Genomic DNA, 22,822 nt, shown 5'->3' on the forward strand with positions numbered 1-22,822 from the left:
AAAAGTTCTGATGCTATAATACAGGGTAGAGTGTAGCAGTTAAATACAAGGGTGTGAAATCAGACAAATCCTCCCTAGCTCCCATTACTTTCTAACTATGTGAACAAGACATTCAACCTCTCTGAGCCTCATCTGAACCTCAGTTTCTTCATCTGTAAGAGCACAATAGTCTTTACCTAATCAGTTTGTTAAGAGGATTATGTGCTAATATACATAAAATGGTTAGCACAGTATCTGGCTAGAGTAGGCATCCAATTTCCTTATTAAATAAACATGCTGCCAGAGAGTGAGGGCCCAGGTCCAGGAGGGCTTCTTGGAGGAGGTACAATCTGCAGGGCTCTAGATGAAGATGTATGCCTGCTGCTGGTAGCAGGAAGTCGCTCTGGGAGCCAGGACTATCCACAGTAATAGCTTAAGTTGGGGACCTAGGTGCAGAGCCTGAGACAGGGATTCTTGTGCAAATGATTTATTAGGACAAGGATAGGGCCAGGAGGAGAGAGAAGGAGAAGAAGTCAAACAAAGATGTCTAGCCTCAGTCTGATCCTACAGTGAGCTCTGAGGCGTAAAATGCACCACAAGGTTTATCCCTCTCAGAAGCAAGTGAGCTGGACTTTGTACCCCACATCAGTCATTCGTAGGCTGTCGGCCACTGGGAGGTGGGGAAAGGAGGAGCATAATTTCCCTGGCATGCCTGGATGAGGCAGCTCAAGTGGACTGAGTCTCCGAAGAAAGGTGAAGCTGTGGGTCATTAGTGGAGAATGGGTGCACCGTCCCTGTAAAGGCACGTAACCAGCAGCACTTACTACAGGACAACTGGTGAAGAGATGGGAATGAGGTGAAGAAAATGGACAGGAGAACTTAAACTCTTCTGCTGAGTCTTCTAAGCAGAAAATGAAACAGCTGGTATGGTTTTTAAAAACTAAAACACAGGCTTGATAAACAGTGAACCCCTTCTGGAGAGCTATTAACTGTACTTCATCATTAGGTGGATCCTCTTCCCCAAAGCCTGACCATCGCCATTAGCAAATATCTTGTGCAGTATTTTCCCAAGAGTGCTTCTATAAGATGTTAGCAAGTGTTGCTGCAGAGGGGGTGGGTGGAGCCATTAAACAAAGACAGACAAGTTTATTTTCTTCTTACACTATAAAAACCAATATACTGGATAAACCACATATAGTATATCTGTACAATGGAATATTATTCAGTCACAAAAAGAATGCAATGCTAATACATGCTATAACATGGATGAATCTTGAAAACATTATGCTCAGTGAAAAAAGTGAGACACAAATGACCGTATTTTGTATGATTCCATTTATATGAAATATGGGGTTTTTTTAGTGTTTATTTATTTTTGAGAGAGAGAGGGAGAGCATGAACGGGGTAGGGGCAGAGAGAGAGAGGGAGACAGAGGATCCAAAGCGAGCTCTGCACTGACAGCAGAGAGCCCAACGTGGAGCCTGAACTCAAACTGCAAGATCGTGACCTGAGCTGAAGTCAGACACTTAACCGACTGAACCACCCAGGCGCCCCGCATTTATATGACATATTTAGAATAATGAATCCATAGAGACAGAAAACAGTGGTTGCCAGGGGTTAAGGGGAGGGAGCACGAGGAGTGATTGCTTCATGGGTACAAGATTTTCTTTTGGGATAATGAAAATGTTTTGGAACTAGATACAAGTACTGGTTACAAAACTTTGTGAATGTACTAAATACACTGAACTGTATGCTTTAAAATGGTTAATTTCCAGGTGCCCCCTCCAAAAAAAAAATAGTAGAATAAAAATTAAAAAAATTAAATGGTTAATTTTATGTGATCTGATTTTCACCTCAATTCAACAACAACAACAACAACAACAAGCTCAACGTGCTTGTTGCTAATGGGGCGTCACTGCTCTGAGGCCTTCTCAGTGGACAAAGGTAGGGAAAAAGTACCTATTTGCATGGGGAACCTTAAGACTGATGTCTAAAACATTTCACACACAGGTTATGGAATCCTTTCTTTTTTTTTTTTTTTTAATAATTAAAAAAATTTTTTTTTTTTAACGTTTATTTATTTTTGAGACAGAGAGAGACAGAGCATGAACGGGGGAGGGTCAGAGAGAGGGAGACACAGAATCTGTAACAGGCTCCAGGCTCTGAGCGGTCAGCACAGAGCCCGACGCAGGGCTCGAACTCACGGACCGTGAGATCATGACCTGAGCCGAAGTCGGCCACTTAACCGACCGAGCCACCCAGGCGCCCCTGGAATCCTTTCATAGAGGAGCATCTCACAGGACATGGACACGTTTGAGAAGGCTGATGCAGTGCATGGAACATTGATGAGAAATGCTTCCCCTAAATGAATCCCCTAGAACACTAAGGATGGGCCACAAATATGAGGATGACCTCTGTTATAGTCAGCAGCACCTTTCTGTTTCTTCATATGGCTTTTGAGAAACTGCTTCTTTGATCTGTGCCTTAATTTATCCATCAGAACAATGGTCTCTATCGATATAATTGAAAGGACCATAAAAAAAAACAAACCCTTGATATTTTGGGGGCACCTGGCTGGATCAGTCAGTAGAGCATGTGACTCTTGATCTCAGGGTTGTGAGTCTGAGCCCCATGTTGAGTTAGAGATCACTCAAAAATAAAGTCTTTAAACACACAAACGTGCACGCGCACACACACACCATCTTGATATTTTTAAAGGTGTCTGCCAGAATGCTTTACTAAATCTCAAGCTTTTATAAGGTGGGGTCCAATTTTTCAATTTCACAGTGCTCTCCACTGTGCTTTGCACACAAGGAATAGGTAATATATATTATATAAGAATGACCTTGGACGAGCCACTTAACCTCTCTGAGTGGCCTGCCAATTCAGTTCTGCCAGAGACTAAAAAATAATTTCATTAATTTAATCAATATTTCTTGAAGGTCTGTTTTGACCTACAAAAGCCAGTCCGCTGCTCTCCAGTAGTTCGTTATCCATTGAAGTAATAACAAAAGACACTATCAATTGAAGCTGCTTCAATCTATTCATTTTAGTCTTTAATTTGGATCATCAACTTCTAGATCTTCTTTTTTAATTTTTGAGAAAGAGAGGGACAGAGAACAAGCATGGGGGACGGGCAAAGAGAGAGGGGGACAGAGGATCCAAAGCAGGCTCCATGCTGACAACAGAGAGCCCAACTTGGGGCTCAAATTCACAAACCTTGAGATCACAACTTGAGCCGAAGTCAGACACTTAACTGACTTAGCCACCCAGGCACCCACAGAGAGAGAATCTTAAGCAGGGTCCACGCTCAGCACTGAACCTGACTCAGGGCTGGATCCCACAACCCTGTGATCATGACCTGAGCTGAAATCAAGAGTGGGATGCTCGTCCAACAGAGCCACCCAGGTGCCCCAACATATAGGTGCCAATCATTTTTAATATTTGCTCTTACAACGTTGTAACAAATGTTGTAATAATGTTGTAACCAAGAAGATGTGTAAATAGGATACTTTCTTAGAAACTGCAAGGTCAAGGGGTGCTTGGGTGGCTCAGTCGGTTGAGCGTCCGACTTTGGCTCAGGTCATGATCTCACAGCTCGTGGGTTTGAGCCCTGCGTCGGACTCTGTGCTGACCGCTCAGAGACTGGAGCCTGCTTTGGACTGTGTGTCTCCCTTTCTCTCTGCCCCTAACCCACTCGCATTCTGTCTCTCTCAAAAATAAATAAACATTAAAAAAAATTTTTTTAAATAAAAAAACTGCGAGGTCAAACCGTGTGTGCACATATAATATGAAGATATTACCAAGTCACTCTTCTTCCAGGCTGAACCAATATCCCGTCACACTGACAGTGTATAAGAATCCCGTTCCCCACACTCTTGCCAAGATAGTTATCAAGCTTTTTGGTCTTTGCCAATCTGATAGGTGAAAAACGATATTTCAGTGTGGTTTTAATTTGCATTTCTTTTACTAAGAGTGAAGCTCTGAGAAAATAATGGTTAGTGAGGATGTGGAAAGATTGAAACCTTTGTCACTGCTGTGGGAATGTAAAATGGTACAGCCATTATGGTAAATGTTATGATGGGTCCTCAAAAAATTAAAAACAGAATTGTCATATGATACAGAAATTCCATTTCTGGGTATATACCCAAAAGGATTGAAAACAGGGACTTAAAGACAAACTTGTACACCTGTGTTCATAGTGGCTTTATTTGCAAGAGCCAAAAGATAGAAGCAATCCAAGTGTCAAACGACAAATAAATAGATCAAATGTGGTACATACATACAACAGAATGTTATTCAGCCTAAAAAAGGAAGGAAGTCCTGACACATGCTACAATGTGGATGAACATTGAGGACATTATGCTAAGTGAAACAAGCCAGACATAAAAGGACAAATACTGTCCTCATGTTGATATGACTTCATAGTCGAATTTATAGAGACGGAAAGTCGAATGGTGGTTGTCAGGAGCTGGGGGGAGGGGAGAATGTGAGGAGTCATTGTTTAATGGGTATAGAACTTTTCAGTTTTGCACGATGAAAAGAGCTCTGTGGATGGATGGTGGTGATGGGCGCACAGTAATGTGAATTTACTTAACGCTACTGAACTGTATGCTTAAAACGGTTAAGGTGGTAAATCTCATGTATAGTTTTCCACGATTTTTTAGAAAATAAAGCTCTGCATCTTTTCATGTCAGAGCCATTGTTTTCTCTTTTATTGTGAACTCTCTTTTTATATAATTTTTACATTTCCTAGTGATTACTTGGTCTTCTTACTGACTTACAAAAGCATTTTGTATTAGCTCCTCACCTTTTAAACTAAATTGCAAAAATGGGGGCACCTGGGTGGGCTCAGTCAGTTGAGTGTCCAACTCTTGATTTCAGCTCAGGTCATGATTTCAGGGTCATGGGATTGAGCCCTGCATCAAGCTCAGAGCTGAGCGTGGAGCCTGCTTGAGATTCTCTCTCCCTCTGCCCCTCTCCTACTCACACACTCTCTCTCTAGAATAAAAAAATAACAATAACAATAAAAAATAAATTGCAAAAATATCTCCCATTTTCTTTTTTCTTTTTTTTAATTTGTTTTTTTTTTAATTTATACCCAAATTAGTTAGCATATAGTGCAACAATGATTTCAGGAGGAGATTCCTTAGTGCCTCTTACCCATTTAGCCCATCCCCCTTCCCACACCCCCTCCAGGAACCCTCAGTTTGTTCTCCCTATTTATGAGTCTCTTCTGTTTTGTCCCCCTCCCTGTTTTTATATTATTTTTGTTTCCCTTCCCTTATGTTCATCTGTTTTGTCTCTTAAAGTCCTCCTGTGAGTGAAGTCATATGATTTTTGTCTTTCTCTGACTAATTTCACTTAGCATAATATCCTCCAGTTCCATCCACGTAGTTGCAAATGGCAAGATCCCATTCTTTTTGATTGCTGAGTAATACTCCATTGTATATATACACCACATCTTCTTTATCCATTTATCCATCGATGGACATTTGGGCTCTTTCCATACTTTGGCTGTTGTGGATAGTGCTGCTATAAACATGGGGGTGCATGTGTCCCTTTGAAACAGCACACCTGTATCCCGTGGATAAATGCCTAGTAATGCAATTGCTGGGTCGTAGGGTAGTTCTATTTTTTAGTTTTTTGAGGAACCTCCGTACTTTTTTCCAGAGTGGCTGCACCAGTTTGCGTTCCCATCTCCCATTTTCTATTAACTCACTTTTTGGTGGCGGTGGTGGTTTTTAGCTAGACATACGGCAGAGATCTGACTAAAAAATTTTTAAACCATTGTATTGTGGAAAGCTTCAAACACAGGCAAAAGTAGAAAAAGCTGTTATAATGAACCCCAAGTAACAGTCATTCCCCACTCCAACGATGATCAATTCAGTCAACCTTGTATCTATACTTGCACCCAACCCTGGATTATTTTGAAGCAAACCCCAGACATCTTATCATTCCATAAATATGATTTTAGTATATACTGTTAAATGAGGTCTCTCTCTCTCTTTTTTTTTCATGTTTGTTTATTTATTTTGAGGGAGAACGTGGGGAAAGGGCATAGAAAGAGGGAGAGAGAGAGAGAATCCCAGGCAGGCTCCCTGCTGTCAGTGCAGAAGTGGACACAGGGCTGATCTCAAGAAGCACGATATCATGACCTGAGCTGAAATTAGGTGCCTCCCAAATAATTTTTAAAAATCAGTGTATCTACTTTTCTCTCCCACCTCTAAAAATTAACAAACAAACAAAAAAACCTGCTGATATTGGTAATGGAATCACATTGAATTTACAGATTAACTTGATTTATTTTTGATAGTCTTCCTATCTAAGATCATAGTATTTTTCATTCAATCGTTACAACAAATCTAAGAAATAAGGTCTTTTCATTATTATTATTCCCATTTTACAGATGAAAGAATTGTGTAACTTGCTCTGAGTCACACACAGCATTCGGGGTGGGAGCTGTCAGACAGCTCCAACTTTAAGCTTCTGTCCCCCAAACAGAAACCCAGGGAGTGAGGGAGCCAGCTCCTCTTTGCACCTTGCTATTAGTAGCTGTCTGCCTCCAAAGCCCTGTGCTTTTATCTGCCACTTTCCAACTCCCGAATACCTGTTTTACTGCCTCTCTTGCACTGGATAGTTCACCAGCAAAGCTAGGCTTTTCAGTAAATGATTCAAATCCAAATGCCACACTGAGGCAGTTGGGGAGAACCTTCTGGAGTAAGGAAGGCTCAAGGTAGACTTTGGACAGTCAGGCAGAATTTGGATTGGTGGAGGGGATGGGAAAGCAGAACCAGGAAGGCGAAATGGGTGAACTATTTTGACATCTAATTGGGAGGTGGTAAAGGGTGACAGTGAGGGTTCCTGCTGGAGCTGAGGCTTAGAGAGGGTCTTTCTGTCCTGCCCATGAAAGGGCATCTTAATTCTCCCTGAATAATCTGCTAACAGACATCTGGGAGATCGATGTAAACTCAAAAACCTTCACTTACCTTCTGCATGTAAGGGAATGTTTCTATTACACTTGACTGGGGTGCAGAGGTTGCTTGTGGATTACGTAGTCTGTGTAGGGGACACAAATCTAAAGGAAACAGGAAAGCATTCCAGAATTAACTTTAGTCAAAGTCCAATGCCTCTGGTGGCTACGTGGCTACTTACCCAAGGACCTAGGAATAACTCACCCTTTGGCCCTTGGTGCATAGGCAGAAGCCTGGAGCCTGGGCCCTGAGGACTGAGTACAAACCCCCTTTGTCAAAGATAAACAAAGCCAGACACTAGTTAAAGTGGTAAGGACAGATTTCAACCAAGAATATACTACTGCAATAAGGAAGAAGGTCCAGTGTGAACTGAACTCAATTTGGATTTGTAGAGGTGACAGGGTATTTTAAAGAGAGAATGAGGGGGTATAGAGGGAGGTGAGCAGGGGCTCAGTAGAATCAGGGAAGTGAAAAATTACAAAGGGTTGGTCAGTGTAAATGCTTAGGCCAGCTGTGCCTGTTAGCTGACAATTATCGAAGTTAGGATTCTATCCTCCCACAGAGACTGGGAGACAGAGGCCTTATCCTTCCTGATGATTACATTTCAAAGGAATGGCTTTCAGGTCTTTGGGAAAGGCACACCAGAGCTCTAGGAGATACATGTACATCTCAAAGGGACAGAGGAAGAAATCACAGTTGCAAGCCCTTTTTAGTAAATGCTTAAGTAGGAGTAGTCACCTATCATCAGGGATTGGCTAGCACAAACAGGAAATTCTTTTGGTAGCCTTAAGCTTTCTCTGACAGGTACTTTAAAGGGGCTAGGGTCCTCCTAGGGATGTGGCTTTGAGCTGTTCGAAACCATTATTGTGTTTAAGTCTTTAACGTGGGGGAAGGAGGATGGATGAAATAATTTGTGTTGAGAGTGTAGTTTTTATAGGCCAAGGTTGAGGCCTAACGGAAAAGAGAGCTCAGACTAGTCTGGCCAAAGTTTGGTCAAGCAGCAAATCATTGTCACCTAACAGCTGGAAGAGTCTAGGATCATGTCTGAAGGTGATGGACATCAAGTTCTGTCTCCTGAGTTTTGTAGTTCCCAGAACCGCAGGACAGCAGGTGGTAAGGAGAGTCTACTTGATGGGTCAGGAACCCACCTCCCCACCTCTCACTCTCGGGGCCTGTTTTAGGTCATAGCCCACCCAGAGGCCATGGATTCTAGAGTGTCCTCTGGGATTGAGATCACGCCCCTTGGCTTACATCCATGGGGGAGCGGGAGGGGGAGGTAGCACCAGGTGCACCTCAGCTGCCACTTTGGCAACTGAAAACCTTCCCAGCTTTAGAGCAAACGAGAAGGGCTAAGGTCTGGAACACCTTTCAGTCAGATGGCCCACACTGTATTTTTCTTTACTAGATGAATTGGTTTGTTTATTTCTTACAATTGAAAAGAGGATTACTATGTTAAACTGCACTAGGACCCTGCCTTCCTATGGTCTGGCTCTTCAGAGGCCAATATTCCACAGCAGGCCCATCCTTGAAGGACAATGCCAGAAGTCTAGCGAACAAACAACAACAGTAGCGGTTCTCAAAGTGGTTCCCCAGAACAGCAACATCAACATCACCTGGGACGTTCTTAGAAATACAAATTCCCAGGTCCACCCTAGAGTTAATGAAACAAACTGCGAGTGGGAGCCCCTTGTATGTGAACAAGCTCTCGGGAGAATCTAATACATGCCAAAGTTTGAGAACCACTGACCTACAGCCTTCTGCTCTGCCAGAGGAGGCGAAACTGCAGTCGACCTGGAGCTTCAGGACGGATCTGAGTTAGGTTTGGAAGTTGGGGAAAAGACTTGATAAGAGAAGACATGGAAAAAATCTTTAAAATGTGCGCACCTTACCCTAAACAGTAGGGAGCTAAGAGCATCTGACAAAAAAGAGTACGACTGGGATGAGGTGCCCCAGCGTGCGAGCGCTCCGCGAAACCCACAGTCACTCGGCTCCCTTTTCCCGGGTGGGGAAAACCCCACGCCCACGCAGCTCCTGGAGTCCCTTCTCCTCCGGCCTGGGCGCAGAGGCCCCACCGCAGCTCCGGTTTGCAGAGCCCGGGCACGAAGCCAAGCTGGTCTCAGGTCATAGCTCTTTGGGAGCGCGAGTGGGAACGGTACCCGAGGCGCTGTTCGGGGGCCTGGAGGCTTCCCCTTCAGCCGGGCTCGGCCGCAGCTGGCCACAGCCGCGTCTGAGAGGCATCCTGGGCTACAGTTGGCGCCTCCCTGGGGATCCAGGTATTCAACCTAGGCGCGAGGCACCGCAGACCCCCACATCCTCCGTCTCAAACGCGGGGAGCCCAGCCTTATGGGAATGGAGATTTCCCATCCCCCCCTGGCCCCACCTCCTACGCGGTAGACGCCCCCCCCTCCGGGTTCCAGTCGAACTACAAAGCCCACAATCCCTAGGGCTCGCACGCTATCTTCTGGGAGCTGTAGTCCTGGATGTGGAGCACCCTTAGCGGCTCAGCGCCGGCTGCACTCCATATCCCAGCATGCCCACGCGCGTGCGGGTGGAGGAGGGAGGGGAGAGACGGGGAGGATGTGAGTGGGGAGGGGGCAGCTGCCCCCTTCCCCCACCCTTCCCTTCAAGCAGGGCTGGGGTGGGGGGAGGGGCCGGACTGAGGCGGCGGCGGCGGCTCGCTCCCGGAGGGCAGAGCCGGCAAGGGCGGGACTGGCCCGCTGCGGACAGACGAGGGAGCCGCGGAGCTAACGGGTCCGGACGCCGCCAGCGGCGGCGGCTTTCTGCACGGGCGGAGGCGGCGGCAGGAGCGGCGAGCATGGCCCGCGCTGCGCCCGGCGCTGATTGAGGTGCGCGGGCGGGATGAGGGCGGGCGGGATGCGGGGCGCCCCGGGCCCCTTGCTGCCCGAACCCCTTCCGCGCGGGCAGCTGGCTTGGCCCAGCGGCCCAGACCGGCCCGGTCCACCCCGGCAACTTCCCCGGGGTCGCAGCTCTGGGTTCCCCCATGGGGACGGGGGTCCGCTTGTCTTGGCCTCAATCCCCATCCCCGCCTTCTGCTTCTGCACCTCAAGCCGCTCCCAGCCTTTGAGGCGCGACTGTTCCACTCCATGGTGGCAGCCCCCAGCCCCAGCTCTGGGAAGCGCTCCCTGCCCCAGTCCTGACTTACTGTCCATTGGCTACTTCGTACCCCCAACCCCCCGCGCGCTCCGGGCCTCTGCGCTACCTGGAGACCCCTGCCCCGCACCTCTTAGCCACAGGCTGTCTTTGCATCATCAGCACCTCTCTCCTCTTTCCCCTACTTGGCACTGCCCCCTAGCCACCCCCAATGGCCCAGTTCTCTCCGATAAGATCTAACAGCTGACCTCCTTCCCACTTTGGAGAAACTGAGGCATGACATAAACCAGGAACTTGGCCAAGACCATGCTCCAGCTCTTTCGGGGGCTGGCCCTAGCCCATGCCTTGGAATGGAAGTCATTTTTTTTTTCCTCCAGCCATTCCTCTGTAACTGGACCAAACTTCCCAGCCCCCTGCTGCAGCTCTGGGCTAAGCTCACTTTAGGTTACCCTTTAGCTTTCTACCACTTCTGTTAACCCCCTTCTCCTTTCCAAATCCCACTTTGGGCCCTCTCTGCTTGTAGACAGTCACCCACCCAATGGCTTGTTTTTTCAAGTTAGCCTTTCAATTTCTATTTCTTGCCAACTGCATCCATCTCCCATCTTGCCTCTTGCTTTACAGCTGCGTAAAGCACTGAAGAACAGAGTCTAAGGTATTGGGGGGGGGTGGCAGAAAAGGACTGGCAGCCTCTTCCAGCCAAAGCCACTGAGGGGGGTTCAGGGCATTCTGGGGTCTCTGGGAAACAGTCATTTCTAGCCAGTAACTCACACTCCCAGCTTTGTCTAGAAGCTGGTGGGTCATCCCTCCCTCTTATGCCTGGTGGGCTCTGAAGTCCCTCTGAGATGGAGGAAACCTCTTACCTTGGTGGCATAAGAGGAATCCGGGAGACCACACCCCTAAAACTTATCTTGAATCTGCTGCTAACTTTGGAGGGGGTTGCTGGTTCAAGGAAGGATGCCTGCTAGGTGCCCTGAGCTCTTTGTGGAGGAAGGCAGTGTCTGTAGGCGGTGATCTCAAGTTTAGTCGTGGTGTTCAGGATCTGAAGGGAAGAGGGAACTAGGGCTCAGAGAGGTGGCACAGACATGCCTAATTTAGTTTTTTGTTTTCTAGTCTTCCTTTGGCAAATTTGCCTTTGGATCACCCCTTTACAGCCCAGTCCTTGGTTTCTCTGTGGGAAATAGGGGGAGGGAGGAAAGTCTTTGAGCCATCAGGAAGGCTCAGGAGGCTCTGGGACTTTGCTGGGGTCCTGAATGAGCAATCTTTATCTGAACCAGATGGTTCGATGCTCCAGCACCCCCCTTTAATCCCTCCCCTTTGGCTGTGAATAGGAAGCCTTTAACCTTGTAACTTGAGATTAGAGGAAGGGAGACCAAGGGGCCAACTGTGTGTGTGTGTGTGTGTGTGTGTGTGTGTGTGTGTGTGTGTGTGTGTTTATGTCTGCATCTGTACACTCGTGTGCAAGCTTGCCAGAGGCCTGTGTGAGTGGCCCTGCCCAGGAATGCATTGTGATGTGCTGTGGCTTGTTCATGGCCCTCTAGGAACTTTCGGAGCCCAAACCCCCCAATGGGGCCAATTTCCAAGCCCCTAAGAACCACTGGTCGTGGCTTTGTGGGAGCATTTCCCCACATGCCAAGCTTCTGGACCTGAGATATGCCTCAGGGTGAGGATTACTCTTCTTAAGAAAGCTACCTGTGATTGAGGTGTCTGAAATAGCAGCATTGGGGATGGGTTTCCAAAACTTGTGTTCTCTTTTCCCCAGTCATGGCAAGAGAAGGTCTGAAGGGTAGGAGTCTGGGAAGAGGAGTGGAAAGTGATTCCTTTGACTTCTTTTATGCCACATCCTGCCTTGTGTATTTGATTTGGGCCCCCATTAGACTGTGCAAGGTCTTCAAATGTATGTTCAGCAAATGTTTGAGTTAAAGCGGAGGGTCTTGTGGTTAAAGGTTTAAGGCAAGATTCCTCATGGTGGAGCAGACATCAGAACCCCCTAGAGAGCTGTTTAAGGCGCAGATTGCTGGGCCCCACTCCCAGAGTTTTCTGATTCAGTCATTCTGGGTGGGGCCTAGAATTTGCATTTCTGCTCAGCTCCTTAGGGATAACGCTTTGAGAATCACTGGTTTGGGCTATTACAGTTGCTTGGGAGATTAATACAGGCAGATGCAAGTCTTAAGAGGCACTTCATTCCACCTTGCTTCCCAACCCAGGTTTGTTCTGGCTGCTGCACTGGGTTAGCCTTTCCTTTCGTTCTCCTACTGCCTAGTGTTGGCTAGGTTAATGGTAGGGTGACTTGTGGTGCCCGGGCTCCCAGTCCTGCTGTAACCACGGAGCGGACACCACCCCATGGTTATTTGAAGGAAGGCCCTACAAAAGCAGGACATTTAGGAACCGAGGCTTTGGAAAAGGGACGGCTGTGTGCACATGAGAAAGCAGACGCTGAACCACACCGTCATTTTCCCTGACTCTGCCTCTCAGACTGAGCAGCTTGGAGTATCTGCCAGTTGGAGTCCTGTCATGGCCATGCACTTGACAGGACACCTGGGAATCTCTGAAATTTGGAAAAGAGGAATCCCTTACATTATGATTTTACTTTGTGAAGCATTTTCCTCCTGTTGTTTTTCAGGAGGTTTATAGGGCCAATCCAGATCCAAGTGAGGTTACAGTGGAACAGAGAGGTGCACTGTGGGTCACCCAACAAACCCTAGGACTCCCGACTCCAGCCCTCTGATAGAGCTTCACTAAACCAGCTAGTAATAGCTGGAATAATGGCTGGAGTTTCCTGTGTGCTTAGCTACTAGCCAGGCATGGTGCTAGATACTCTCACATGTTAGCTTGTCAAATGTTCACAGCAACATTGCAAGTTTGGCATCATGGTAACTACCTTGTAGATGAAGAACTGAGACTTGTGGAACTTACCAGACTTGCCCAAACTCAAACATCTCTTAAGTGGAGGATCTGGAATTCAAACTCAGGTCTTTCTGATGGCACACCCTACATTCTTTGTCACTCGCTGTCTGCTTTGCCCAGTAAGCCTCTAATTGTCCTTTGGGTTATCTGCCCCCAGAGTCTGGTGAATTTTACTGAAACTAAAACCATTCTGGGTGTTGTGGAGGAGATAAGGACCAAGTAAGTCACTGTCCTCTCGAAGGGGCTAAGCCAAATACACCAGTGTCGTCTACAGTTGAAGACAGAAGGAGCAGCTAGTGGCTTGTTGGTTTACAGGAAGCAGAAGGCATCCCTGTAGAAGGTTCAGAAGATGGGCCCTGAGCAGGCAAGTAGAACTCCAGCATTGACTGGGGGATGGAGAGGTGTGCAGGCCAACAGGTCCAGAGGGAGGCTGTAATGGCACTTATATATAGGGAGTTTTCCCATTTGGCTGGAACATAGGAAAGGTATGTCAAAAAGCACTAAGAAAATCCTGTTTGGTTACAAGCAACAACCTGGCTGACTTTGGCAGGAAAGGACTTCCTTAGAAGATTGTAGGGACTCCTGGAATCAGAGATGACTCGACACCCATGTCCCCTCCAGGGTCTCGGAGTGGTACAGCAGGAACCAAAGGCCAGCTGACTTCAAGGTACCACTGTTGCCAGGATAAATCTGCTGCAGCCGTACTCAGTAATTTTGTCACCACAATTTGGGATTCACATCCCAGGGAGGAAATGGCTGGTTGGCCCAGCCTGGCAGGGAGGGCTGGTGGCATGGTAGGCAATCCCGCCCACCCCCCCACACCCAGACTGTGTCCAAAAGTTAAAGTCCCCAGAAGAAGAGGAAATGGACACTACAGGAGATCAGTCCAGAAAGCCACTAGATGAGGACCTGGATTGGCAGGTAGCACATGGCACACTTAGTTCTGACAAGTGTCTGAGCAGGCAAGGGGCAGACTGGCAGCAGGATATAGTGGGTCATAAGGGGACAAGAAAAGAAGGGAGGGAGGAAATGGAAAACTAAGTAGATAGGGTCCAGGTGAGACATAATGAAAGCTGGAATTTGGCAGTAGGAATGGAAAAGAGACTGATTCTAGAGAGATTGTGAAAGTAGATCTCATCTTGTGGAACAGCCACTTGATTGGCTGGGGTTGGACATTTCAGTACCTGGGTGATGAGGTCGGTCCCTTTAGCAGACACAAGAGAGGTCAGGAGGAGGAAGAGTTTGCAGGAGAAGATGATGTGGCCTTACTTTGGCGGAGCTGCACAGAGGATGCTGATGGCATGTCTGGAACCCTGGTGAGCTCATTGCTCCTGATTCAACGTTTCCTGAAATTTGGGGCCTCAGCCCTGAGGAGGTGGGGCCCTAAAGCCACAGAAGCCCTGCACCTCCTGAAAGCAGCTGGGGCTCCATGGCACAGGCTGAGCACGCCTGGGTCTCTTCTCTCTGCGTACATGAGCCCAGTATGGGCTTCTCCTTCCTTCCCCTTTCCTACTCTCAGTTCCCTGCCCCATGTTTCACACACCTGAGCCCTTACTAACTCAAGGGCCTAGCTCACATCTCTGGGGACCTGGGTTTTCAAGTTTTGCTTCTTTTCTTCTCAGGGTGCTTGTTAACAGTAAGTCCTTGCTATTAGGGCAGACATCTCCGAGTGACATTTCTGAAGGGGAGGGTCTGAACTTGTTATCTGGGGAGAGCAGGCTTTTCCTCCTATTGTCCTGTGCTCACCAGGGATGCCTGTGTGTGTCTGTAACCAGCCATTCTAGAGGATTTCTTGGTGCTGATTTATAAATCATTATTGTAATTACAGCATATTGTCAGTGGAGCCTTCATGTTGCCATCGCAGGTCTCCTCTAAGGCTCCAGGGCATAGGCTGGGCTTTGGGTCCCCCCAACTTTCTAGCTGACAACTGGGTAAATTTTTTCTTACAGGAATAGGAAGGAGAGATCAGGGTCTTCTCTGGGGTGGGGGGCAGGAGTAGCTATGCCAGAGGATACTTTATCCCCACAGATTCTCAGAGAGAAGGTCATCTTTCTGGAGTGAAGAGGACTGTTCCCCTCAGCTCCAGCTGTTGGCATTCAAATATATATGATATTTTGCAATCTATAAATGTGCATAGTATCATGTACAATAAGGTGAACCAAGGACAAGGGAAATTTAGAGAAAAATATAATTGTAATTTTGATATCAGTGCTAAATTTTTATTTGTGTATAGTAGTGTTAAAACAAAACAAATAGTTTTGGAATCGAGTGTTAAAAGCATTTTCAACTCAGCTTTTTCCTTCAAGGGGAATGTGACTCTGCAAGAGAGGAAGCCCAGGGAGGGAAAGCCATTTACGGGCTGCTGAGGTGGGACGGGAGCCAGAGCCAGTGAGTCTCCTGCCCTGAGGGGCTTTGTTCTCTGTCCTGTAGTCCTTTGTTTTTCATCTCTTTCTGAATTATTGTCTTTGCCCATTAGGGTCTCTCTTCTCTCCTTCTCTTCTTCTGTAGAATCAGGATAGGAAACATACCAGAGGGACACAAAAAGTAGCCCCACTTCTGTGCATTTCATGGGTGAGGCCCTTTCTGCTTCCGAAAGAGCAGCTTTGCAGGGCTTGAGAGAGGGCAGGGGACCCTGGGGTGTTGTGGCATGACCTAGGGACCTTATCCTGCTCTGCCCTTTCTGGAATCCTTCTGCTGCAAAGTCCTAGCACCACCAGTAGGCAACAACCTCCCAGCCTGAACAGATCAGTAGCCTTCTGAGGAAGAAAATCAGTAATGAATGCAAATAGCTAATTGGTCTAGGGGGAGCTGCTCTGGTGAGGAAAAATCAACAAGTTATTTATTTGTGTGGCTAAAGGAAATGTGGAGAAATAGTGAAGAGGGGAGGGTGAGAGGTGGATTGTAGGAAGAGACACAGGTGGGGGAATTGGGGGATGGGCTGGAGATGCCCCCTCCTCTCTCCTGTCACCCCCACAGCTCCTCCCCTATTCCCTCCTTCCTTCTTTGCAGGCTTTCTTTGGGTTGAAAGGGACATTAAGAGAACTTTGAATCTCCCCTGACCCATAAATGGAGTTCCTTCCAACCCTCATTGCCACCCAAGTTCAGTTAAAGACAAAATACCAATCCTTTGATGCTAATGGTGAACTAGAACCAGAGTTAGGAGGAAATGAAAGTCTCTGTGGGCCTGTGCTGAGTCCTTTGGCTGTGCAAAGAAAACAGCAGCCAAAGGGACTGAGGCTATGCCGGCAAGGCAGGAGAAGGGAGAGAGCCCTTGAGCTGCTCCTGGTTCCTGTCTCTCTTGGGTTCTCTAGAGAGCCATGTGAGTCTGGGGTTGGCAGGCCATGAGGGATTTTCCAGGGGTTGGCCATCTCTCTGTCCTGTCCTGTCCCAGAGGGCTTGGTGTTTCCCTGGACTGATGCCTGTTTAGCCTCTGGGTTCTTGGGGCCTCTGGCATTGCTTAGGAAGAGAGCCTAGGTACCACAGGAAAGAGTGAAGGGGAAGAGGAGAGGAATGGGGGGGCTGTTCGGGTTCTTCTAGTGGAGAGGAGTCAAGGCCTTCCTTAGGCAGGAAGATGCTATGAAATGGGGAGTAAACAATTTACATCAAGAAGGTTCAGCCAAAGGCCAAAGTGGCAGCTGCCTGATGAAGGCACGTCCTCAGTGCTTGAAGAGTAATTCACACTTGACCCTAAAAGCAGCAGTGCACAAACTTGTAGGATGAATGTGAATTTTGATCTCTCAAGTGGCATTTTTTGTACATAACACAGAAGACACCTCACCTCCTTTCAAACCTGGGTGAGGTATTTTGAAAGGTGTCTTCTTCCACTCGAGCCACCTATCCTGGTAATTTCTACCCACCCGGGACCTGTGCGCCTCCCATGCTCTTCATCCTGTGCAAAACAGGGAGCAGCCAGGCCTTCACTGTTGGCAGCCAGTGAGGCCAACATGGAGGCCTGAGCCGGCTGAGGACGGCAGAGCTTCAGGGCAGGGCCGACTTAGCTTTTCTAAAGGGGAAGCAGCTTGTTTGGTCAGGGGACCCCCTCCATGATTTTCACAGCCCAGGGCCCAGTCTGGTTGCACACATACAGGGTTCTTGCTGCCTTATCTACCCACAGGGGGTTTGATGCTGTGTGACCCTGGGTAAGTCCCTGCCTCTCCTGAGGCCTCAGAGTCTAAATACAGAATTTAAAGACCTACTCAAGGACTTGCTCTCAAACCATCTGGTAGACCCAACAGAGGAATACCATGTCCTCTGGGGGGGAGGTAATGCTGGGGACCCAGGATGCCACTATATGGTCCAGACCCTTATGGGAATCAGTTTGACTTTTCTTCTAACCTGCTTGGATGGACTAAACAGCAGCCAGCCTGCTGTGGCATCTCTCGACAATTGGGCTCTTAGAGCCGGGACATCTGTCCTCAGGCCTCCTATTGTTCTCATCCCCACCTCCTAACCTGTACTTTAATTCTGTCCTGAATTCAGGCAGAAAAACCCATCTGGTCTCTCATCACATTCCTCTCTTCCTATACTGGCCAGAGTGGCCCCAGAGTGACTGTTTATAGGTTCCTGTTTCTTTCTGCTCCCAATTCTCTTATGCTACCCTATTATGCCCTGGGCTCTGCTCTAGCCAGGGTTTTGTTTTTTTTTTTTCTTTTTTTCCCCCCACAGCCAGGGTGGGAGGTGATATCACAGGCTGATCACAGGAAGGGGCACATCAGTGGCATGGATACAGGGCAGGTCTGGAACGAGGTCGGGGAGGGCTTCATAGTAGAGGAGAGAGGAGGGCAGTGAGGAAAAGCCCATACTCGCCAGGATGCGAAGGGCTGAACTGAAAGGGCAGGGCACAACTAGGTATCTTGAGGAGACCAGTTTGGACAGAGCATAAGGTTTTTGGGATAATTGCCCAAGAAGGAGGGCCAGGATGGAGGGGTCTGGCCATGGAGGGGTCTGGTGCAGGAAGGAACAGGCTTTCTTGTAGGACTGGCTGGTCACACAAGGATTGTGTTTGCAGGAAGTGTGGGCGGAGTTGTTAATGACTGTTTGTTCTCCGCAGGCTGTGAAGCTGCCAAGGGTCAGTCTGATAAGAGGGAAGAGATAGACTCCTTGAGTTTTATACTCCTGACAGCTGCCTTCTCTCAGCCGGCCCCACAGATACTGACAGTCTATTGTGGCACTGCTCTTGGTCTATCTCCTTTCCTTCCTGAAATACAGTCTCTGGCTTCAGCCCAGCTGGGTTTCCCCTGCCTGGCCGCCAGCTCCTGTTTCCATCTGTGGTCAGATGAGGCTTGCACTGGGGGAGGGGTCAGTCCTGGCAAGACGGAGCCAATTCTGAGCCTGACCCCAGGGTGGGAAGCCACCCTAAGGTGGGGCCAGGGCTTTGGACGAAGCATCATCTTCTGGATCTGCCTGGTCCATTTTGGTCTCAGGATTACCTTGCCATTCACCGAGCCAGCTCTGGTGTTTGGGAAGGCCTGGCTCTTTTGCTAGAAGGATTCAGAGATGGAGATCTGATGGGATTTGCATTTGTGAAGATCATTTTGGCTCCCCTGTGGACAATGCGTAGGAGGGTTTCTAGTAGGTCTGGGGCTTTAACAGTCAGGGGGCTACTGTAGGTGAAGGTTGACAGTGCCCTGGATAGTGTGATAGTGATAGACACATAGAAAAGTAGAAAGATGAGAGATTTAGGTGGTAAAAATCAGGTGGACTTGGTATGAGGTTGACTGAGGGAGATTGAAGGAAAGGGGGGCACAGATGGCTTCTAGGTTTCAGGGTTGGATGGATGATGTCCCTTTCCCAGAAACTGGGAACACAGAAAGAGGACCAGGTTTGGGAGCTTAGAGCATACATGAGTTTGGTTTGGGGCAGGTTGAGTTTGAGGTATTTTGGGGCACCTCTAAGGCATATCATCAAGGGGTGACATCCAGAAATGAAGGAAATAGATGGGTCGAGAGTTCAGGGGGAAGTTTGGCAACATTTGAAATGCCAGATGTGACTCTTAACAGGTTGAGAAACAGGTTTGGAAGGGGATCCCCCAAAATCCATTGTCAGACAAGGAATGGGATCGAGGGTCCTGACTTCCCATTGTATCCCATAGCCAGGGTCTATATTCTCTTCTCCTGCCTGATTCAGTTGGTTCAGGGCCTTTCCAGGCAGCAAAAGGCATGACACCCTCCCCTGCTGAGTCTTCCATATGATTGAGGGACTCTGGCAGTGGACAGTGCTGACTCCGGACCATCCAGGAAGGCCATGTGTGTCAGAGCTTCCCTCACCATCAGCTTATCTGGACAGTGTCTCTGGCTGGAGAAGGACTAGGGTCCTGGCCAGAACTGGGCCACTGCTGGGGAATCCCAGGACCATTTCTGTTTGTGTGGCCTCTCAGCTGGATTGACCTATCGGGGACGGGATTTTAGGGACAGGTTCAGGGCAGTCCTTCTGCGTCAGATGGCAAGTTATATAGTAAGTGGCTTTCTAAAAATTCCTTTAAATGAAATGGGAGTTGGCTATACATGTGTGCAAGATTGTATCATTGGACTTCTTCAATTACAAACGCCAAAAATCCAACTCATCCAGCCTCAGGTTGACTCATAGCTGAGGAGGGTGTGGCTGGCCACATGCAGGGAAGATGGGAGGTGGGGCTCAACCAACATCCATCTCACTGTGTGACCGTGCCACCACTGTGTGTGATGACGCCACTCTCAGTTCCCATTGGCCTGCCAGCAGGGCCGGCCCTACCCCAGCTATGGTGACTGAATACATTTCATGCTCTCGTTGGCGAGGCCTGGGTTACAGGGCAGAGAAATGGAAATTTGAAGAGAGGTGATTCCCCAAAGGAAAGTAGGGTTGTCATCCACCACAGAGACTCCACATGTTGAGGCAGCTGACAGTGCACGGTGTGCATTTGGACTCAGGGAGATCTTGCAGTAGTTCTATGCCTGACTTACATGTCAGAAACACCACTGTGGACAAACTGATAAGGATTTATTGCCATTTATTAATTTTCCTTGTTAAGAACTAAATGCTAAAATGTAGAATGGGGGGGCGTCTGGGTGGCTCAGTCGGTTAAGCGTCCAACTTCAGCTCAGGTCCTGATCTCATGGTTTGTGAGTTCCCCGTGTCGGGCTCTGTGCTGACAGCTCAGAGCCTGGAGCCTGCTTTGGATTCTGTGTCTCCCTCCCTTTCTACCCTTCCCTCTCATGCTCTGTCTCTCTCTCTCAAAAATAAATAAACATTAAAAAATAATAAAAAAATAAAATGTAGCATGGAATTTCAAATCATCGAACCATTCCATTTGTAGATCAGGAAGTAGAAGTTGAGAAATTTGCCCACTGCCTTCAAATCAGAAGGTGGAAGAACCCAGGGGTGCCTGGGTGGCTCAGTCAGTTGCATGTCTGACTTCAGCTCAGGTCATGATCTCTCAGCTTGTGGGTTTGAGCCCCGCATCAGGCTCTGTGCTGACAGCTCGGAGCCTGGAGCCTGCTTTGGATCCTGTGTCTCCCTCTCTGTCCCTAACCCAGTCACATTCTGTCTCTGTCTCTCTCAAAAATAAATAAACATTTTTTTTTAATTAAAAAAAAAAAAAAGGTGAAAGAACCCAGCTCATCTGACGTAGACTGGGGCTCTTTCTAGTGTTGAAGTGGGGTTTTTTTAGGTGTTTTCTCACTGTTTCAACTGCCTAGCCACAAGGAGTGATTCATCCCTTGGACTGCAGGTCAAAGAGCAGGCACAGGCAGGTTATGGCCAAAGGTCCCTTCTTGGTGGTGGCCCAGGGCCATCTGCATGGTGGATAGTGTTATGCAGGGGTCTGTTGACAAGAGGAAGACCCTCACTGTTGCATCAAACTGGTCCCAGTAAACAGGAGGCATTGGCCCAACTCTCAGGCTTCCGCCCTGGTGCTGCCTTCGTCTGTCCTCCTGGCTTCCTGGGTGTTCACCATCCTCCGTCTTGTTTCCTGGTGGGGCCTGGATAAGGATGTAGCTCTAGGGCTGTGGTACTTTCTGGATTATGTTGGGTTATTTCCTACTAGGGACAGTTGTGCCCCTCTGTCTTCTCCGTTGGAAGAGAACACCCAGGACTGTGGTGCCAGTTTCAGGAAGAGATAGATAAATAGCACAGTTTTGACTTTTACCTCCAGTTTGCGAGGGAATAGGTATTTGACCCAGCTTGGCAGAGCCAGCAACAACGTGTTGTAGAAAGAGCTCTGGGCTTCGAGCCTCCAACTTACAGGAGCCTTTATGTTCATTCTGGCACAGGCTTCTTGCCTTGGGTGGGTCACGTCCCTGAGTCTCTGATCCAGAAAGGGAAGGCTGTCCCCATGAGGGGCTTCAGAGGAGTTCGAAAGCGTGAATGATATATTAACAAAATGCTGGAGGTCCGAGGAGCTTGAGGGCAATTCTCACCAACTCCTAAGGGCTCAGAGAGTGCAGTGGGGCTCTTCTGAGTTTGGGACTGAATTCCTCTTTCATTCTGACCATCTTATCGTACATCTTTCCTCCTGCCCTTCATATATTTGAGGATAGCAAGTTAGTTCTTCCCTCCTGAACTGTCTGCCAGCCCAAACTGACTAGCGTGCTTGGTCTGCGCCTCATGCTCGCCTCCTGGAGGCCCCCTGTCTGCCTGTTTCTGCCTGGGGCCGTGTTCTAAGTGGTCACCCAGCCTGGCTCACACCTCCTTGTTCCCTTAGGCTTAGCCACAGTGTCTACTCTTGTCCCTGCCTCTCCCCTCTCGGTGAGGCTGAAACTCCATGGTACCTCAAGTATATCGCGCAGCTTACGGTCCTCGCTTACTTCATCTTGGCAGGGACTATCATGGGCAAGTAGGGCAGGCATTATCATGCTTATTTTACAGATGGAGGACCTGGGGCCCAGAGAGATACGATCTGCCCAAAGACACAACTGTCTAACAGCAGAGCCAGTTCTGGAATTGAGGTCCTCTGAATTTAGTCCAGAGTTCACTGTCAAATGTTAACTCATAGACACATGTTGGGGTGGGGATGCCCCAGTCTCACCAAAGAAGGCAAAGGGCTTGAAAGCAGGCCCTGGGACCCCTATTCATAGCCCCCGGATCAACCTTGCATAGCTTCAGTCTTAAACTAGTGCATCCTTGTATAACGACAAAATACATAATAAGCCAGACAATAGAGACTGCTCCCTGGGGACCATTGTATTGGACCCTGATCTGTGCATTCCTCCCTTCCACATCCCCTGAAGTTGACATCATTAATGCTTATCATGATGGATATCATCTTAACCAGATCCAGGGGGATGAGTCACTTCTGGAGAATAGGACTGCGGAGGGCGCCTTGCTCCCACACCCCTGACTCCACTTACCTGGGAGTGAGCATCAGAGGCAGTGCAAGGTACCAGCTGATATTGCTACTTTCCAGAGGTGATGAAGTGTATTACCCAGCAACCTTAGAGATGTTCTGTATCCCGGGGGCCCTGCCTGAGTCAGTCACAGCATAGTATCAACTCCTCAGTAAAGAAGATTGCTCAGGCAGAGCAAGGGAGAAATGACAGCAATTGTTGGGCATGGAGCAGTCCAGAGCTGGGCTCTCCAGTTTACTGGCCACTTGCTTTCTGCCTCCTGAAGTGACACAGGGAAAAACAGGGAGACGGGGTAGGGGTGCTTCCCAAAGCTGCCTGTGGAGTTGGTGCTGGAAGTCTCTGGCAGCAGGCTGAGCACAGACTCAAGCCCTGTAAGTGGAACTTCCAAGGTCTCTATTGGAAAGGCAACATCCAGAAGGCACAGTGACCAAGCAACGGGTCCAACTCTGGGCTCCTCCATCCTTTTACTCCACTTCTCTCTACCTCCACTCCCAGGGGAGAGAGAGGACATCATTTCCCTTTAATCTTCTGTCC

At 48.3% G+C, this 22,822-nt stretch overlaps 1 protein-coding gene and 1 long non-coding RNA gene across 3 annotated transcripts in view; one reads left to right on the plus strand and one right to left on the minus strand.

The window, feature by feature from the left end:
• Nucleotides 1–492: 492 nt before the first annotated feature.
• On the minus strand, nucleotides 493–9,276 carry LOC122234047. Its single transcript, XR_006211765.1, has 3 exons — nucleotides 8,843–9,276; nucleotides 6,969–7,057; nucleotides 493–773 (listed from the first exon to the last, which is right to left on the minus strand). It is a non-coding gene; the product is annotated as an uncharacterized LOC122234047 (long non-coding RNA).
• A 332-nt stretch (nucleotides 9,277–9,608) lies between these two features.
• The window catches only part of ST3GAL2 (ST3 beta-galactoside alpha-2,3-sialyltransferase 2), a 46,305-nt gene continuing 33,091 nt past the window's right edge, over nucleotides 9,609–22,822 (plus strand). The window contains exon 1 of one of the 2 annotated variants that reach the window (XM_042968708.1): nucleotides 9,609–9,799. The gene's annotated coding sequence lies outside the window, so the exon portion shown is untranslated. Of the gene's footprint in view, nucleotides 9,800–13,824; nucleotides 14,285–22,822 lie in introns of those variants that run through there. The other variant, XM_042968709.1, reaches the window with a different exon arrangement.

This window comes from Panthera tigris, chromosome E2, assembly GCF_018350195.1.
Source record: "Panthera tigris isolate Pti1 chromosome E2, P.tigris_Pti1_mat1.1, whole genome shotgun sequence".
Classification (NCBI taxonomy): Eukaryota; Metazoa; Chordata; class Mammalia; order Carnivora; family Felidae; genus Panthera; species Panthera tigris.